Source organism: Tenrec ecaudatus, chromosome 14 (assembly GCF_050624435.1).
Source record: "Tenrec ecaudatus isolate mTenEca1 chromosome 14, mTenEca1.hap1, whole genome shotgun sequence".
NCBI lineage: Eukaryota > Metazoa > Chordata > Mammalia > Afrosoricida > Tenrecidae > Tenrec > Tenrec ecaudatus.
The window spans coordinates 88,542,650-88,559,437 of NC_134543.1; positions in this window are offsets into that span (position 1 = coordinate 88,542,650).

A 16,788-nucleotide genomic window follows, 5' to 3' on the forward strand; every position below is an offset into this window, starting at 1 on the left:
CTTCCCCCCTTTCAGCCAAGATCCATCTGATATCTGTAATAATATTCCTTTTGACAAGCGAAATCTGGACAGCTTGAATTTCTGGCAGTTCCTTATCTATACGTTTGTGCAACAATTGTTGAATTTTTTTCAGTAAAACTTTATTTGCATGATATATGAATGCTGTTGTTTAGTTATTTCAGCTTTCTATTGAGTCACCTTTCTATGCAGATGTATAAATATGGATCTTCCAGTCAATTGGCCAGTTTTCTATCTTCCAAATGTTCTGACAAAGAGAGTGGGTGCTTCCATAACTGCATCAGTAGGTTGGATCATTTATACTTTTATTCCCCAAATTCCCAGATATTTGCTTTTTCTAATGCTTCAGCACTGCTTGGACTTCTTCCTTCAATACCACCAGTTCCTGGGCATATGCTGCCCTTGGAATGATGAAACGATTGCTTCTTTTAGGTACAGTGACTGTGTATTCTTTCCATCTTGTTTTTACGTTCCCTGCATCACTGAACATTGAGCCCATGGAATCTTTAATAATGCAACTCTATGTTTGAATATTTTTCTACAGTTCTCTCAGCTTGAGAAATACTGAGAGTGTTCTTCCTTTGGGCTTTCCAACTCCAGGTCTTTTCACATATCCTTATAAGATTTACTTTGTCTTCTCAAACGTCCCTTGACATTTTCTGTTCAGCTTTCATTACATCATTTCTTCTATTTACTTTAACTATAGTCCTTTCAAGAGCAATTCATTGAGAAAATCTGCTCCACAAGATCTCTTTAAAGTATTAAAGTGCAAAGACTAAAGTCAAGCCATGGTATTTTTAATAGCCTTATATGTATGTGAAAGATGGGCAATGACTAAGGAAAACCAAAGAATAATTGATGCATTTGAACTATATTGTTGGAAAATAATTTAAAGTACTTTCAGAAGAACAAAAAGCATCAGTCATAAGTAAATAAATTTATAATGTTCATTATCAGTAAGAATAGTACACACATTAGACATGTTATCCAGAGAGATAGGTTCCTGGGGGGGAAACACAGTACCTCCTGCTCAGTAGAGGGTTAAAAACATTCAAGAAGACTCTCGGCACAGTGGCTGCAACAAAATGGGATTAAGAATAACAATAATTGTGAGCATGGTCCAGAACTGAGCAATGCTTTCTCTGTTGTGCGTAGGCTCCCAATGAGTCAGAAACAACTCAATGGTACCCAACAACAAGATGCTTAAGGGCAAATGTAAGAGTCTCTTTACATTTCCTGTTCGTTTTATTCTTTCTTTTTTAATATCCTACTTTCTTCTTGATGAGATCTTCAGCCATTAGTATTCAATGGTGGCAAGTTTTTCTTGAGATGGTCTCTAAATTCAGGTGTGATATACATACAATAGTATTTTGAATTTTGTGGACTTAATTTTCATTTTCTTCAGCTTTGACCTGAACTTAAATATAAGCAATTGATGATTGTGTTAGTCTGAGTACATTAGAGAAACAAATCCACAGAACCTCATATATAGAGTTTTATATAAAGGCTAAGTGCACATCAAGAAAACATCCCACCCCAGTGCTGCCCAAGCCCACAAGTCGAACATTAACCCATATGTCCAACTCCAATCCACAAACTCCTCCTCCATCTTACAAAACAGAAGCAACGATGCCGACTGCAGGAGGAAAGCCGAGTCAGTGAATGTGTAAGCATCTCAGCGCTGGGAGGGGTCTCCACATGGCTGCTCCAGCACCCAGGGCTGCATCAGGGTAGGTCCATGTGGCTTCTCCTTGGGGATGTCTTGCAGGAAAGGAGTCTTGCCAGCTGAAGCAGGGAACTGGCTAGGGCAGGTGCATCCTGGTCTGACCATCACAAATCAAGAGACTTAAGAACTAGAAAGGCAAGACTCACAGAGTCAGTTATCTCTCTGCCCTTCAATTAATCCTGCATGTGTTTTTCGGCCAGGTTATTCTACAGTGTAGACAATGGTCTATTCCACAGTAGGTTTCTAAGCTTGTTTTAATCGATGAGATTTTAACTGAAAAGATAATATATCTCTTTTCACAAATGTAGTCAATTTAATTCCTGTATATTCCATCCATTAAAATGAATGCACATAATAGTTGTTTTTACTTTGGGTCTGACAAAATTCCATCGTACAATATCCAGCGTTGTTTCTTTTACTCAAGTCATATTTTCCAACTACAGGTCCTTTCTCTTTGTTTTTAACTTTTACATTCTAATCACCGTTCATTATTAATCCATCTTGATTGCTTGTTGATCAACTGCAGATATAGAGATAGCAACATTCTTCAATTTCTTCATCTCTCACTTTAATGGCAGCTGGTTTGTAAATTTGAAAAATAGCTGTATTAACTGGTCTTCCCTGTAGGCATATAGATATTAACCTATCACATACAACATCGTATTTCAAGATAGATCTTGAAATGTTCTTGTTGATGATGAACGTAATGTCACTCCTTTTGATGTTTTCATTCCAGGAATACTAAATTATATTATTTCATAATTCAAAATGGCTCATACAGGACAATTCTGCCTCTTCAGGCCCACAATTTCAATTTGTATGTGTCCCATTCCATATTTGCCAACTTCCAATTTTCCTAGATTTATACTTCATACAGTCCACTTTCCAATTATTCAAGGAAGTTTTCAGTTGTTTTCTTCTCTTTTTGAGTTAAGCCTCATCAGCAAATGAAAGTCAAGAGAGCTTTGGTTCACCTGTGTCATTAAGGTTGATTCTACTCTGAGGATGCAGCTCTTCCCCAGCCGTATCTGCAGTGCTTCAACGTGGGGGATTTGTCTTCTGGCAGTGCATCCTACTATGCTCCACTGCTCCTGAGACGGTTTGTAGAGATTAATGTCTCAGAGGTGCACAATCTCTTCTTTCTTCCTCCTCTGGTACCAATTCTAAATCCCCTTCATTTCTGGTCAGTATAGCAGGATCTATCTATTGCCCAAGTTGCAAGGCCCTCAGAATATGACTAGGTTGGTTTGTGTTTGTCTTTTTGCCAGTGAAGAGATAGAGTTAAAACTATCAGCAGGATGAATCCATGGCTAAAATGTGCTTGTAAGTCTGTTCTTGTGACAATTGTCCTTTTAATTGATTTATAACCCCAAATGGTATCTCCTTAGTTTTTTTTTATGAAGTAGTAGTCCTATCTTATTATATTCATGAGGATTACAAATTAGGTAACTATTTATTTTGCCTGTTGGCCTTTCAACATGGAGAACTCCAAATGACAGGTAAGATGTCTAAAAAGAAAAAAGAAATTAGATTTATTGGAACCCGGACTGTGTCTGCCAAAAGATGCAATCTCTCATCTAGCAGATCCAAAAGTTTGAGGAACTAAATGCAGAAAATACAGAAGGACACTTTAATTCACAATGACAAATATTACTCTTCATTTCTTACTTCCAGATCCACACATTTTTTTAAAATAGGGGAGATTGGTGCTTTTGTTAGCTGCCAGAACTTTAATTCCCATACATGGCATACCCTGCGTGCCAAACAACTGCTCCAGATAGTTTTGAAGGCTGCGGCCTTTCAGAAGCATATTGCCACAACTGTGTTATACTAGCTCCCTGACCTTTGACAAGCTATGCTACAATATAGCAGCTCAACCATGAGATTCATTTAATGAAGTTTTTATGAAGATTGATTCAGATCACGTGAGCTGATGGCTCTGGCAAATAAGAGGTGTTCATATTCTTTCTCTAATTTTCTTCTTGATATCATATTTTTATCTCCTCTCTACTTGGCTCAAACATAACTATTGTACTGCACAGGACCAAGAAGTGTTTCATTCTGTTGTAAAAAGCATTATGGGTCAGAATTGACTCTACAGCATTTAACACCAACAACTCTTGCGGGAGTTCTGCTTTGCGTTATTTGTGATAAATTATAAACCTTTGGAACCTGGAGATTTGCTTCTCCAATCTTAAGTGTCTGGTGATTTATAAATCAATTGCATAACATTTTTAGTGTAGTCATACACTCTCATTGCTATCAAGTGTATGCCAACTAATAGCGAACGTATAAAACAGGGTAGAACTGCCCCTATGAGTTTCGGGGACTAACTGTTTAGGGGAGTACAAAGTCCCATCTTTCTTTTTTTTTTTTTTCTTTTTTTTTTTTTTAACAATTTATTGGGGCTGATACAATTCTTTTCACAGTTCATACATATACATACATCAATTGTATAAAACACATCTGTACAGTCTTTGCCCTAATCATTTTTTTCTCTTTTCTTCTTTTACATTTTATTAGGGACTCAAACAACTCTTACCACAATCCATACATATACATACATCAATTGTATAAAGCACATCCATACATTCCCTGCCCCAATCATTCTCAAAGCATTTGCTCTCCACTTAAGCCCCTTGCATCAGGTCCTCTTTTCCCCCCCCTCCCTCCCCATTCCCCCCTCCCTCATATGCCCTTGGTAATTTATACATCGTTATTTTGTCATATCTTGCCCTATCCGGAGTCTCCCTTCCCCCCTTCTCTGCTGTCCCTCTCCCAGGGAAGAGGTCACATATGGATCCTTGTAATCAGTTCCCCCTTTCCAACCCACTCACCCTCCACTCTCCCAGCATCATCCCTCACACCCTTGGTCCTGAAGGTATCATCCACCCTGGATTCCCTGTACCTCCAACCCTCATATGTACCAGTGTACAGCCTCTGTCCTATCCAGCCCTGCAAGGTAGAATTCGGATCATGGTAGTTGGGGGGAGGAAGCATCCAGGATCTGGGGGAAAGCTGTGTTCTTCATCGATACTACCTCACATCCTAATTAACCCATCTCCTCTCCTAAACCCCTCTATGAGGGGATCTCCATTGGCCGACACTTGGGCCTTGGGTCTCCACTCTGCACTTCCCCCTTCATTTAATATGATATATATACACATATATACACATACATACACACACTTATATCTTTTTTTTTTTTTTTGCATGATGCCTTATACCTGGTCCCTTGGGCACCTCGTGATCGCACTGGCCGGTGTGCTTCTTCCATGTGGGCTTATTTGCTTCTGAGCTAGATGGCCGCTTGTTCACCTTCAAGCCTTTAAGACCCCAGACACTATCTCTTTTGATAGCTGGGCACCATCAGCTTTCTTCACCACATTTGCTTATGCACCCATTTGTCTTCAGCGATCCTATCATGGAGGTGTGCAGTCAATGATATGATTTTTTGTTCTTTGATGCCTGGTAACTGATCCCTTTGGGACCACTCGATCACACAGGCTGGTGTGTTCTTCCATGTGGACTTTGTTGCTTCTGAGCTAGATGGCCGCTTGTTTATCTTAAAGCCTTTAAGACCCCAGTCACTATCTCTTTTGATAGCCGGGCACCATCAGCTTTCTTCACCACACTTACTTGTTCACCCACATTGGCTCCAGCCGTTGTGTCGGGAGAGTGAGCATCATGGAGTTCCAATTTAATAAAAGAAGGTATTCATGCATTGAGGGAGTGTTTGAGTAGAGGCCCAAGGTCCTTCCGCCACCTTAATACTTGACCTATAAATATAGACACATAGATCTATTTCCTCATCCTCCTATATATATTTGCATGTACATGTCTTTGTCTAGACCTCCATGAATGCCCTTTGACTCCTAGCTCTTTCCTCCATCTCCCTTGACTTTCCTCCTGACCTACTACCATGCTTCATCGCCACCTGGGCTAGAGTATACCTCTTCTCTAAGCACCCTTACCCTTGATCATTTCCCACCAGGCCTGCCACTCCCCCTTCTCTACCATTTGGGGTCCCATGTTTTTCCCTTGTCCCTGGGTTTGTTAACATCACTTTCTTACCCCCCCACCCGAAGTCCCCCTGGAACTGTCGGTCCCGTTGTTTTTCCTCCAGATAGTTCTTCCAGCCTGTCCTATTCTGACAGACCTGTGGAGTCACTAACATGCACGAAAATTAGACAGAGGAAAACAAAGCAACAGCATACAACCAGACAACAAAACAACCAAAACAAACCACTGAAAAAGAACAGAACAAAACAGTTCACAAGAGAAAAGCTTGTAGTTAGTTCAGGGATCGTTTGCTGGCCCTTAGGAGCGTTTTCCAGTCCAGTCTGTTGGGGCACCACGCCCTGGCCCCAAAGTCCACTTTCAGCATTCCCTGGGGACCTTGCCACTCCATTCCCTTGCTGTTCCGCTGCACTCCCCCAGTGATTTGCCTCGGTGTGGTGGGATCAGGTCAGGTGCAATTCCCACACTGTGTCTCCGGTGCTGTCCCCTGTATCGCCCTTAGTCACTGAGGGGCATCATGTCTCATAGTAGGGCCAGCCATGTTGTTCTCTCTGTGGACTGGCTGCTCTACTCAGGAACATCATCATCACGGCCTGGTGGGCCAGGCTGTGCTCCACTCTCTCCTCCTGCCCCTTCATCTGCTCCCGTGTGCTCTGATCAAATATGTCCATCTCCCATAGCTGCAGAGTCAATGTCGTCCTTTGGAACAAATTCTTTTCGGGGGAGGGGCAGGAATCCACTTAATTTATGGTGCTGGGGCCAGCCTCCCAGACCTCTCCACCGGTTCCCTCCTCCACACCGGGATATTGCATTCACACCTTGCGACACTGGGTTGAAGTCTGGTCCCACTTTCCCTGTGGAGATATAAACAATACCCTCCCCTTGGGTGGATTAATGCCCCATGACCCCACTACCCTTTTCTTCCTTGTATTCATCCTTTTGTTTTCCTTTCCCCACCTCCTCCACCATTGTCTACCATGTACATCCCTGGTTTTGGTCTGGTCTCTTCCATACTACACCGTCTTCACCCCTAAAATGTTTGTATACAGTAGCTTTTTTCCCTATGCCACTTTTGCTTTAAAAAAAATTTTTTTTTTAAATTCTTACCTCAGCGGACTCATGTTGTACTTGTCCTTTTGTGCCTGACTTACTTCGCTTAGCATGATTTCCTCCAGTTCTTCCCATGCCGCTATGTGCCTCATATGTTCATCACTGCTTTTTAGTGATGCGTAGTATTCCATTGTATGTATATACCACAGTTTTTTAATCCAGTCGTCAGTTGATGGAAATTTGGGTTGCTTCCAACTCCTTGCAATTGTGAACTGTGCCGCAATGAACATTGGAGCACAGATGTCTGGTCTTGGTTTGTTTCTTGCCTCTTCTGGGTATATGCCCAGTAGGGGGATTGCTGGGTCATATGGTAACTCTATTTCCATCTGTTTTAGGTATCGCCAGATTGATTTCCATAGTGGCTGTACGTACTTACAGTCCCACCAGCAGTGGATGAGAGTTCCTGTCTCCCCACAGCCCCTCCAACACTTGTTGCTTTCTGATTTTTTGAATTGGGCTACCTTTGAGGGTATCAGGTGGTACCTCATTGTTGTTTTAATTTGCATTTCTCTTATGGCTAAAGATCGGGAACATTTTCTCATATGTTTGTTGGCCATTCGGATTTCTGCCCCTGTGAAACTTCTGTTCAAGTCCTTTGCCCACCTTTCAAGTGGGCTATTGGTTTTTTTTCTTTTTGGAAGCTAGCAGAGTACTGTAGATTTTAGTAATAAGGCCTTTGTCTGATGTGTCATTGCTAAAGATGTTTTCCCAGTCTGTGAACTCTCTTATTACTCTCTTGGTGAATTCTTTAGATGTACACAAGTGTTTTATCTTCAGTATATCCCATTTGTCGATTTGTGCCTCTTCTGTGTTTGTGTCCTTCCCTATTTCTGATAGCCTGTGTATTCCCTGCGCCAAAGTTCTCAAGTTGGTCCCAATTCCCTCATTGATGGCCCTAATAGTTTGGGGTTTAACTTCAAGGTCTGTGATCCACCTTGAGTTTATTCTTGTGCATGGAGTGAGATAAGGGTCTTGCTTCATTTTTCTGCATGTTGATATCCATTTTTTCCAGCACCACTTGTTAAAGAGGGCATCTGCTTCCCATTTGATCTTTTTGGGGCCCTTGTCAAAGATCAGCTGTGTGTATGCTGATGCTTTTATTTCTGGGTTTTCAGTTATTTTCCATTGGTCTGAGTATCTGTCATTGTACCAATACCATGCAGTTTTGAGAACTGTGGCTGTATAGTATGTGCCAAAGTCAGGTAAAGCAAGCCCTCCCACGGTGTCCTTCTTCTTGAGGAGTTCTCTGCTAATTCTGGGTTTCTTTCCTCTCCATATGAAGTTGGTAATCAGTTTTTCCATTTCTTTGAAGAAAGATGATGGTAATTGTATTGGGATAGCATTAAACTTATATAGTGCCTTTGGCAGAACTGACATCTTAACTATATTAAGTCTCCCAATCCAAGAGCATGGAATATTCTTCCATTTGTTGAGGTCGCTCTTGGTTTCTTGTAATAGTGTTCTATAGTTTTCCCTATAGATCTTTTGTTTTTTCAGTCAAGTGTATCCCTAGATATTTCAATTTGTGTTTGGCTATTGTGAAGGGTACCACCTTTTTGATCTCTTCTTCTGTGGTCTTATCTGATGTGTATAACAGTCCGATGGACTTCTGTTTGTTGATCTTGTATCCTGCTACTCTGCCAAACTCCTCTATTGCTTCCAGTACTCCCCTTGTGGAACTTTTGGGATTTTCCATATATAAAATCATATCATCTGCAAATAACGATAGTTTCACCTCTTCCTTCCCCAGACGAATACCTTTGATGTCACTACTTTGCCTGATGCTGTTAGCTAAAACCTCCAGCACGATATTAAATAGGAGTGGAGACAAGGGACATCCTTGTCTGGTTCCCTTTTTCAGTGGGATTGTGTTAGTCTTTTCTCCATTGACTATGACTTTGGCTGTTGGTTTTTCATATATAGCTTGTATTGTCTTGAGGAACTTTCCTTCCATTCCTATTTTCGCTAGTGTCTTAAACAGGAATTGGTGTTGGATGTTGTCGAATGCTTTTTCTGCGTCTATTGATATTATCATGTGATTCTTATACTTTTTCATGTCAATGTGACGAATAATACTAATGGTCTTTCGTATGTTGAACCATCCCTGCATCCCTGGTATGAATCCCACTTGGTCATGATGAATTATTTGTTTTATATACTTTTGTATTCTGTTGGCTAGTATTTTGTTAAGGATTTTTGCATCAATGTTCATTAGGGATATCGGTCTGTAGTTCTCGATTCTTGTGGGATCCTTGCCTGGTTTGGGTATCAGAGTTATACTAGCTTCATAGAAGGAGTTTGGGAGTTTGCCATCTTTTTCTATGTTCTGGAAAAGTTTGTGTAGGATTGGTATTAGTTCTTCCCTGAATGCTTGGTAGAATTCTCCAGTGTATCCATCTGGTCCAGGGGATTTTTTTGTTGGTAAACCCTTGATAACCTTTTCTATTTCTTCTATTGTGATGGGTCTGTTGAGATTCTTGATGTCCACCGAGGATAGTCTAGGGAGGGATTGTTTTTCCAGGAATTTGTCCATGTCTTCCAAATTGTTGAATTCATTGGAGTACAATCCTTCATAGTATTGTGTAACTATCCTTTTGATTTCATTAGGGTCTGTTGTAATGACCCCTCTTTCATCCCTTATTCTTGCTATTGAGATTTGTTCCCTCCTTTCTTTGGTTAGGTTTGCCAATGGACTATCGATCCTGTTTATCTTTTCAAAGAACCAACTTTTAGCGATATTAATTTTTTCCATAGTTTTTTTTATTTTCCCTCTCCTGAATCTCAGCCCTGATTTTTATAATTTCTTTTCTTTTGCTATTAGTAGGGTTGTCCTGCTGACTCAGCTCTAGTTTTTGTAAATTTTGTGTCAGCGTATCCATCATGAGTCTCTCTTCCTTTCTCAGGTGTGCTTGTATTGCTATGAACCTTCCTCTGATGACTGCCTTTGCTGTGTCCCATAAGTTTTGGTACGTCGTGTGCTCATTTTCGTTGGTTTCGAGAAATTTCCTGATTTCGTCTCGGATCTGCACCAGTATGCACTCCTTTTGCAGTAGAGAGTTATTCATTATTTGCTCTTATTTTCTTTGTCTTCCTTTTGTTGATTTCCAGTCTTATGGCACAGTGGTCAGAGAGAGAGGTCTGTATTATTTCAATGTGCTTAAATTTATGTAGATTTGCCTTATGCCCCAGCATGTGGTCTATCTTCGAATATGTGCCATGAGGACTTGAAAAGAATGTGAAATTTTTTGTATTTGGATGAAAAGCTCTGTAAATATCTATTAGGTCAAATTGTCTAATTGTGGAGTTTAGCTCTCTAGTCTCCTTGTTGAGTTTCTTTCCCTGTGATCTATCTTTCTCAGTGAGTGGTGTGTTGAAGTCACCCACTATAATTGTCGAGTCTGTGATTTCTTTCTTAATCTTTTGGAGTGTTTGGTTCACGTACTGAGCTGGTCTCTCATTCGGGGAATATATGTTTACAATGCTTAGTGGTTCATTGTCTATCATTCCCTTGAGCATTATATAGTGTCCCTCCTTATCTCTTTTTATGGTTTGCACTTTGAGGTCAATTTTATCCGAGATAAGGATTGCAACCCCTGCTTTTTTTGTGTTGCTGTTTGCTTGGTAGGTCCTTCTCCAGCCTTTGATTCTCAGCCTATTTTTGTCTGTAGCCTTGAGGTGTGTCTCCTGTAGGCAGCAAATTGATGGGTTGTGTTTTCTAAGCCATTCTGCTAGTCTCAGTCTTTTAATGCCTGAGTTCAGGCCATTGATATTCAGGGTTATTATCTCCATGTGCGGACTCTGTGATGCCATTTTATACTTTTTGTGTTGGGAGTTTTCCTACTTTCCTTTCTCATTAGTGTGTGTTTTGTGTGTGTATCATTCTTGACTTCTTTCCATCCTTAAGCCAATGCTATCTTGGGGTCTGTTTTCTATTTGTTGTGCTCTGGGTGAGGTTGTTCTATGTGCTGGTGTCTTATTTGTGCTTGGTGAGTGTTGTTCTTCTGCCCATACTGAGTCGGCGAGGATCTTTTGTAATGCTGGGTTTGTTGTAACGTATTTTTTGAGTTTTTCCTTGTCTGGGAAGACTTTTACTTCTCCATCGATCTTGATCGATAATTTGGCTGGGTAGAGTATTCTTGGATTTGCGTTGTTTTCTTTCAATTTTTGGAATATGTTACTCCACTCTCTCCTTTTTTTCATAGTTTCTGCTGATAGGTCTGAGCATATCCTTATGTGGGAACCTTTATATGTGATTGCTTGCTTTTCCCTAGCTGCTCTCATGATTTTCTCCTTTTCCTCAAAGTTTGAAAGTTTAACTATTATGTGCCTTGGTGATTTCTTCTTGGGGTCCCGTCGTGTTGGTGTTCTTTCAGCCTCCTGGATGGTTGCTTGGTTTTCATTCATTAGGCTGGGGAAGTTTTCCTCCAAGAATTCTCTCGCTATTGTTGCAGATGACTTCTTTGTTGTGTCTTCCTCCGGTAGGCCAATAATTCTAATGTTGTTCCGCTTCATAGCATCAGACATAGCTCTTAGGTTTTCTTCGGCTTCTCTGATGCTCTTATTAGATTTTTGTTCACGTTTATTAAAGTCTGCTTGGCTGTCCGCCACGCCACTGATGCGGTTCTCTGATTCCTCCAATCGATTCTCAAGGAACATGATTCTGCTATTGTTTTTCGTTACCTGCTCCTCAAGGTCCTGTATTTTCCTTTGGTATATGTCTTTTATCTCCTCTATCATTTCATCCTTTTTCTGTAGTGTTTCCCTCATATTCTGCATCGCTCCAAGCACCATTCTGAGAGCTTCTTTGTATGGCATCTCAATGTCTGCTTCTTCTATGTATGTTGTTATGTTCAGGACATCTTCTTCCTTTGCCTTTTGTTTTTCCTGTTTTTTCGTTGAGGTCGTTGGGGGTGATGGCTGTTTGCGTTGAGTTGTTTTTGAGGGACCAGGTGCCATTTTCTAGTCTCTCTCTGGAAGACTTATAGGAATTCTTCTTCGATCTGCCTACAGCTGATTTTGCTATGGGATTAACCTACCACTTTATCTTCCTGTGGCTTCCCTATTAGGGGAGTGCCCCAGATGGCAGATCGACTGCCTGCACCAGTGTTGCAGAGGCTGGGCTGAAGTTCCCGCTATTGGTTTGAATGTTGATAAGTGTTGGCTGAGCTGCCTTATGTCCCCAGGTACACAGGCAGGAACTCCCTGGTGAGAAGTCTGAGGAGTATCCCCTGGAGAGCAAGCAGGCCTTACCCTAGCCTTGGGCTATCTATGCAGGGTGGAGCTCACCTAGCTGGGTGTGACCCAGGCGCAAATGCCCTAGGGCAATGGGAGTGCCCCGTAAGTCCTAAATGCAGTGTGAGAGAGCAGGGCAGGAACAAGGGGGGGTGAGAAAAATCAAAAAGTGAGACTAGACTGTGCAGGGGTACAGGGAAGCGCGGGAAGCAAAAGAAACTATGTAGCTGAGTCCCACTCCCTGCCTGTGGATCTACAAGGGCTTACTCCCTGCCCCAAGCCCCAGCGGTAGTTCGCAGCTGAGCCCCAAGAAGGGTCGCAAGAAAACTGCTGAGCCGCCCCCAGAGAAATGGGGGGACAGAGAGCAGAGATGTTAACAGATGCCGCCGTGTAGCTGAAGCTTGATCCCTGCCTATGGAGTTGTGGGGGTTTGGGTTTATTCCCTGCTCAGACCACGCGGCACGGCTGCGGCTGCGGCTGTGCCTTGAAAAAGCCCCTGCGCAGCCCTCCAAGGCTGTGTGGGAATATAAAGCAGAGACGCAAACAGAAGCAACAATGTAGATGAACCCTGATCCCTGCCAGTGGAGCGGCAAGAGTCCTGTTCCTGCCCTGAGGCAGATAGGGAAAAACTGTGGCTGTGCTGAGACCAAGCCCTGCTACAGACTCCAAATGGTCCAGGCTTGGGCAGATCCGGCAACTGGACTAGGGTCGAGCCCCAGCCGGCTTCCACTGAGGTAAGCCAAAAGCCCCCAGCCCCTCAAAACCCCGTGGATCTGTGCCTACTTATCTTTATGATGCACCTCCTGCGATCCAGTGGCTTTGAATTTCACTCTGAGCAACTCTCCTGGGCTGGATTCTGCGGAGTCCCTCTGGTGTGTGTCACTCTGTCGCCATCTTCCCGGAAGTCAGTCCCATCTTTCTAACTCAGAGCACCTGGTGGTTTCAAACTGATGACTTTGCAGTAAACAGCCTGGTGCTTCATCACAATTCTCCTAAGGCTCATAAGTATATATTAATTTTCAAATTATACTGAATGCATTTGACCTGTGGTGTTAGTTAAAAATATTACATATTTGTTATATGGACTGCCATAAAAACAAACAAATCTGCCTGGGAATAAGTACAACCAGGATGCTTCTTACTGGGGAGGATGAATGGTACTCTAGATATTGAGTGTGTGCCCTGGAACAATTGAGTCTACTCAAGAACCATGCTTAGGAGGAACATTAGTGGTTATGGTTGGGTTCCAATTCTCAAGGTCAGCAATTCTAAAACATCAGCCTCATGAAGGAAGAAAGACAGGACTTTCTATTCCTGTAAAGAGTTTCAGTCTTGGAAACACACAGCAGCAGTTCTACCCTGTGGGAGTCGCATAATCTGTCGTCAATTTGAGAGTATTAAGAGTGAAGGAGTAGAGTTTAGCCTATAAATCAGGTCACAGCTTTATGATGTCATCTGGAGGCACTACAGAGATAAATAGCTCGCTGGAGATCAGATATTATAACTCTCTGGGAGATAATCCTGCTGACATGACACATGGAGCTACCCTAGAGCCCTGGAGCAGGAGGAGCCATGTGAGTACCCCTGCCAGACCTGAGATGTTTCCACTGCCACTAGATCCACAAGACTTCCTGCCCACTGTCCTGTGTTCTCCCTGCACTCGGCGACATTGCATGTGTTGTGTGAGTTTGAAGAGGAACTTACAAGCTCGTGTTGGACATATGTGTTTATGGACTTGATCTGGACTGAGCTGGGATGTTTTCTTATTATACAATTACTCTTAGATAAAGCTCTTTCTTATATGCATACGTGTGTTTATGAATTTGTTTTTCGAGTCTTGGACTAACATATACCCTTTCCTAAAGGATCACTATGAGTCAGCATCAGCTCTGTGGTAGTGAGTTTTGTTGTTGTTGTTGTTGTTGTTATTGTTATTGTTGTTGTTGGGGGAGAGGGGGAGACAAATTTAACAGAGAAAGAGAATAAGTTGTTTATTTAGGGGAACTAGTTAATGGAATAGCCAACAGAAACAAGCTATTTAGTGAATACTTAGCTCGATTCAGTTTCCAAACATCATTTAGATCAATTTCTCCAACACTATTAAACACATGTAACCTATAAAGTGGCTATAATTTTTTAAATACATGATAGGCAAAAATCCATAAAATACAATGAGTACATAAAATTAATTATATAATTTGTTATCTTGGTGTGTACTTTCTAGAAGATCACTCCTTATTATCGTATACAATGACTAAGAAAGCAAAAGGGGTATATTAAACTCCAAGGAAGATTGAAATGGTCATTAACATTCCATACTCTAGTTCTAAGTGTACCCTTGGAAACAGTTAAAGCACACAATGATAAATATATAAGCTCCAAAGTAAAAACAAAAGAACCTCATTTCCATCTAGTTGAATGAAGGAACTGAGTTTAGCCTGTCAATCAGGTCGCAGCTTGATGAACTTATTTGGAGGCACTAAGGAGATAAATAGCTCACTGGAGGCCAGATATGCTCACTCCCTGGGAGACATTCCTGCTTATAAGACACATGGAGCGCCCCTAGAGCCCTGGAGCTGGAGGAACCACATGGATCCCCCCCACCAGCATTGAGATGTTTCCACTGCCACTGGATCCACAAGACTTTCCACCCACTGGCCTGTGATCTTCCTGCATTCAGTGTCATTGCATGCACTGCATGAGTCTGAAGAAAAATTTATAGACTGGTAATAGACATATGGGATAATATCAGATTTATGGATTTAACCTGGAATGGAATGGGAGGTTTTCTTAATGTACAATTGCTCTTTGATATAAAGTTCTCTCTTACACACATGAGTGTCTATGAATTTGTTTCTGTAGTCAACCCGGAATAACACAATAAGCTACAATATAAAAAATATTTCAATGAGGTTAATTAGAATTAAGCATGACTGATCAAAAATAATGGTGTCAGTCTTTTTCATAAATGTCACTCACCACTCACCTGGTGAGACGTCATTTCACGTACTTTGAGCATGTTATCAGACAGGACCAGATGCTGGAAAAAGACATCACACTGGTAAAGTAGAGATTCAGTGAAAAGGAGACTCTGGAGGAGATAAACTGCCACAGTGGCTGCAGCAATGGGCTCTAACGTGACAGTGATTAGTAGGGGGCACAATCCCACCAGTATTTGGAGTGCTGCAAGTAGGTTGCCATGGGAGGGAACGGACTCGACATCACCTAACAGCAACAATAACTAACACTTTGTCATTTTTAAATCAACAACAACAAAAAGTCAATAAAAACTTATAGTAGTTAGCCTTTGTGTAAACTTGGCTGGGTCAGAGTCCTCTGTAGTTTGGCAGTCACAGCCTGATGGCATCTCCTTGGAGGTGTGGCCTAACTAACATCTATAAATAGATACTCCAGATAACAGCCTCTCTGTCCTTCTTGCTGGCCTGACCCTACATCAGGTTTCTTGAGACTTGGGCAGGTAGCCAGCCTGGGGCCTGCCATATTGCCTGCTCATATTGAATCCATTCTACCCTGCCTCTACCAGCCTGAGTTCTTCCTGCATCCTACTTCATCTTTATTTTCTGGTTTCCTGGTTCTCCAACATCAGCAACTGAGTGAATTAGGAAGGGTCTCCAGCTTAGCATCTGTTTCATAGACTAAAGGCAGACTGCCCTACTGCTGGTCAGCTTTGTGGGTCACTTTCTTGATACGAATATCTCTTAACATAAATGTATCTATTATACATATATAAGTGTCAGTGGTTTTGTTTCTCTGGAAATTCAGCCTAACACACAACTTTTAAGGACATTGGTGAGGGTAAGAAAACAATGATAGGCTTTTATATAACTCACAGCCCTCAAGGGCTCTTCATCAAAAGTGCTCAGTAGTGAGTGAGCCCTGTAGGATGAACATAGGCAACAAGTTCATTTCTTACATAAGGTAAAATAAAACTCTATTTTCATTGTAAAAATATAGATGCACAAATTTACAATTAAGCATCTTTCATGAGTCTAATTCAGTAATACGAACTACATCAATCCTGTTTTACAACCCTCACCAATATAGATGAGCAAACACCCCATTGCCATAAAGAAAAATTCATTGGTTCCTAAAATAATAATTCCCTCCTTTCCCATACCTATTGCCCTGAATACCACTATTAAACTGTGATCTCTATATATTTCCCCAAGTACTTCATCTAAGTCAGCTCGTACACTATTGGTCCATTTGTGATTGACTTAATTCACTCAGTTCTACCCTGTCCTGTAAGTTACTGTTAGTCAGCAGAAACTCAATGGCAAGGAGTTTGGTTTTTAGGGTTTACTCTTCTCAACATAAATTCATTCCTGTTTGCAGATATGCCATGATTTCATTTCTGTTTGCCTGAATATTATTCCTTTGTGTGTTTATATGACCATTTTATTCTTCATTTTATCTCTTTATTAAAAGATCCTTTTATTGGGGGCTCTTAAAACTCTTATTACAATCCATAAATCAATTGTATCAGGCATCTCTTTATATATGTTGTCATTTTCTAGACATGTACTTTCTTTTTTATTTCATTTTTTTTAAAATCATTTTATTAGGGGTTCATACAATTCTTATTACAATCCATGGACACATCAATTGTGTAAAGCACATCTGTACATTCATTGACCTCATCATTCTCAAAATATATGCTC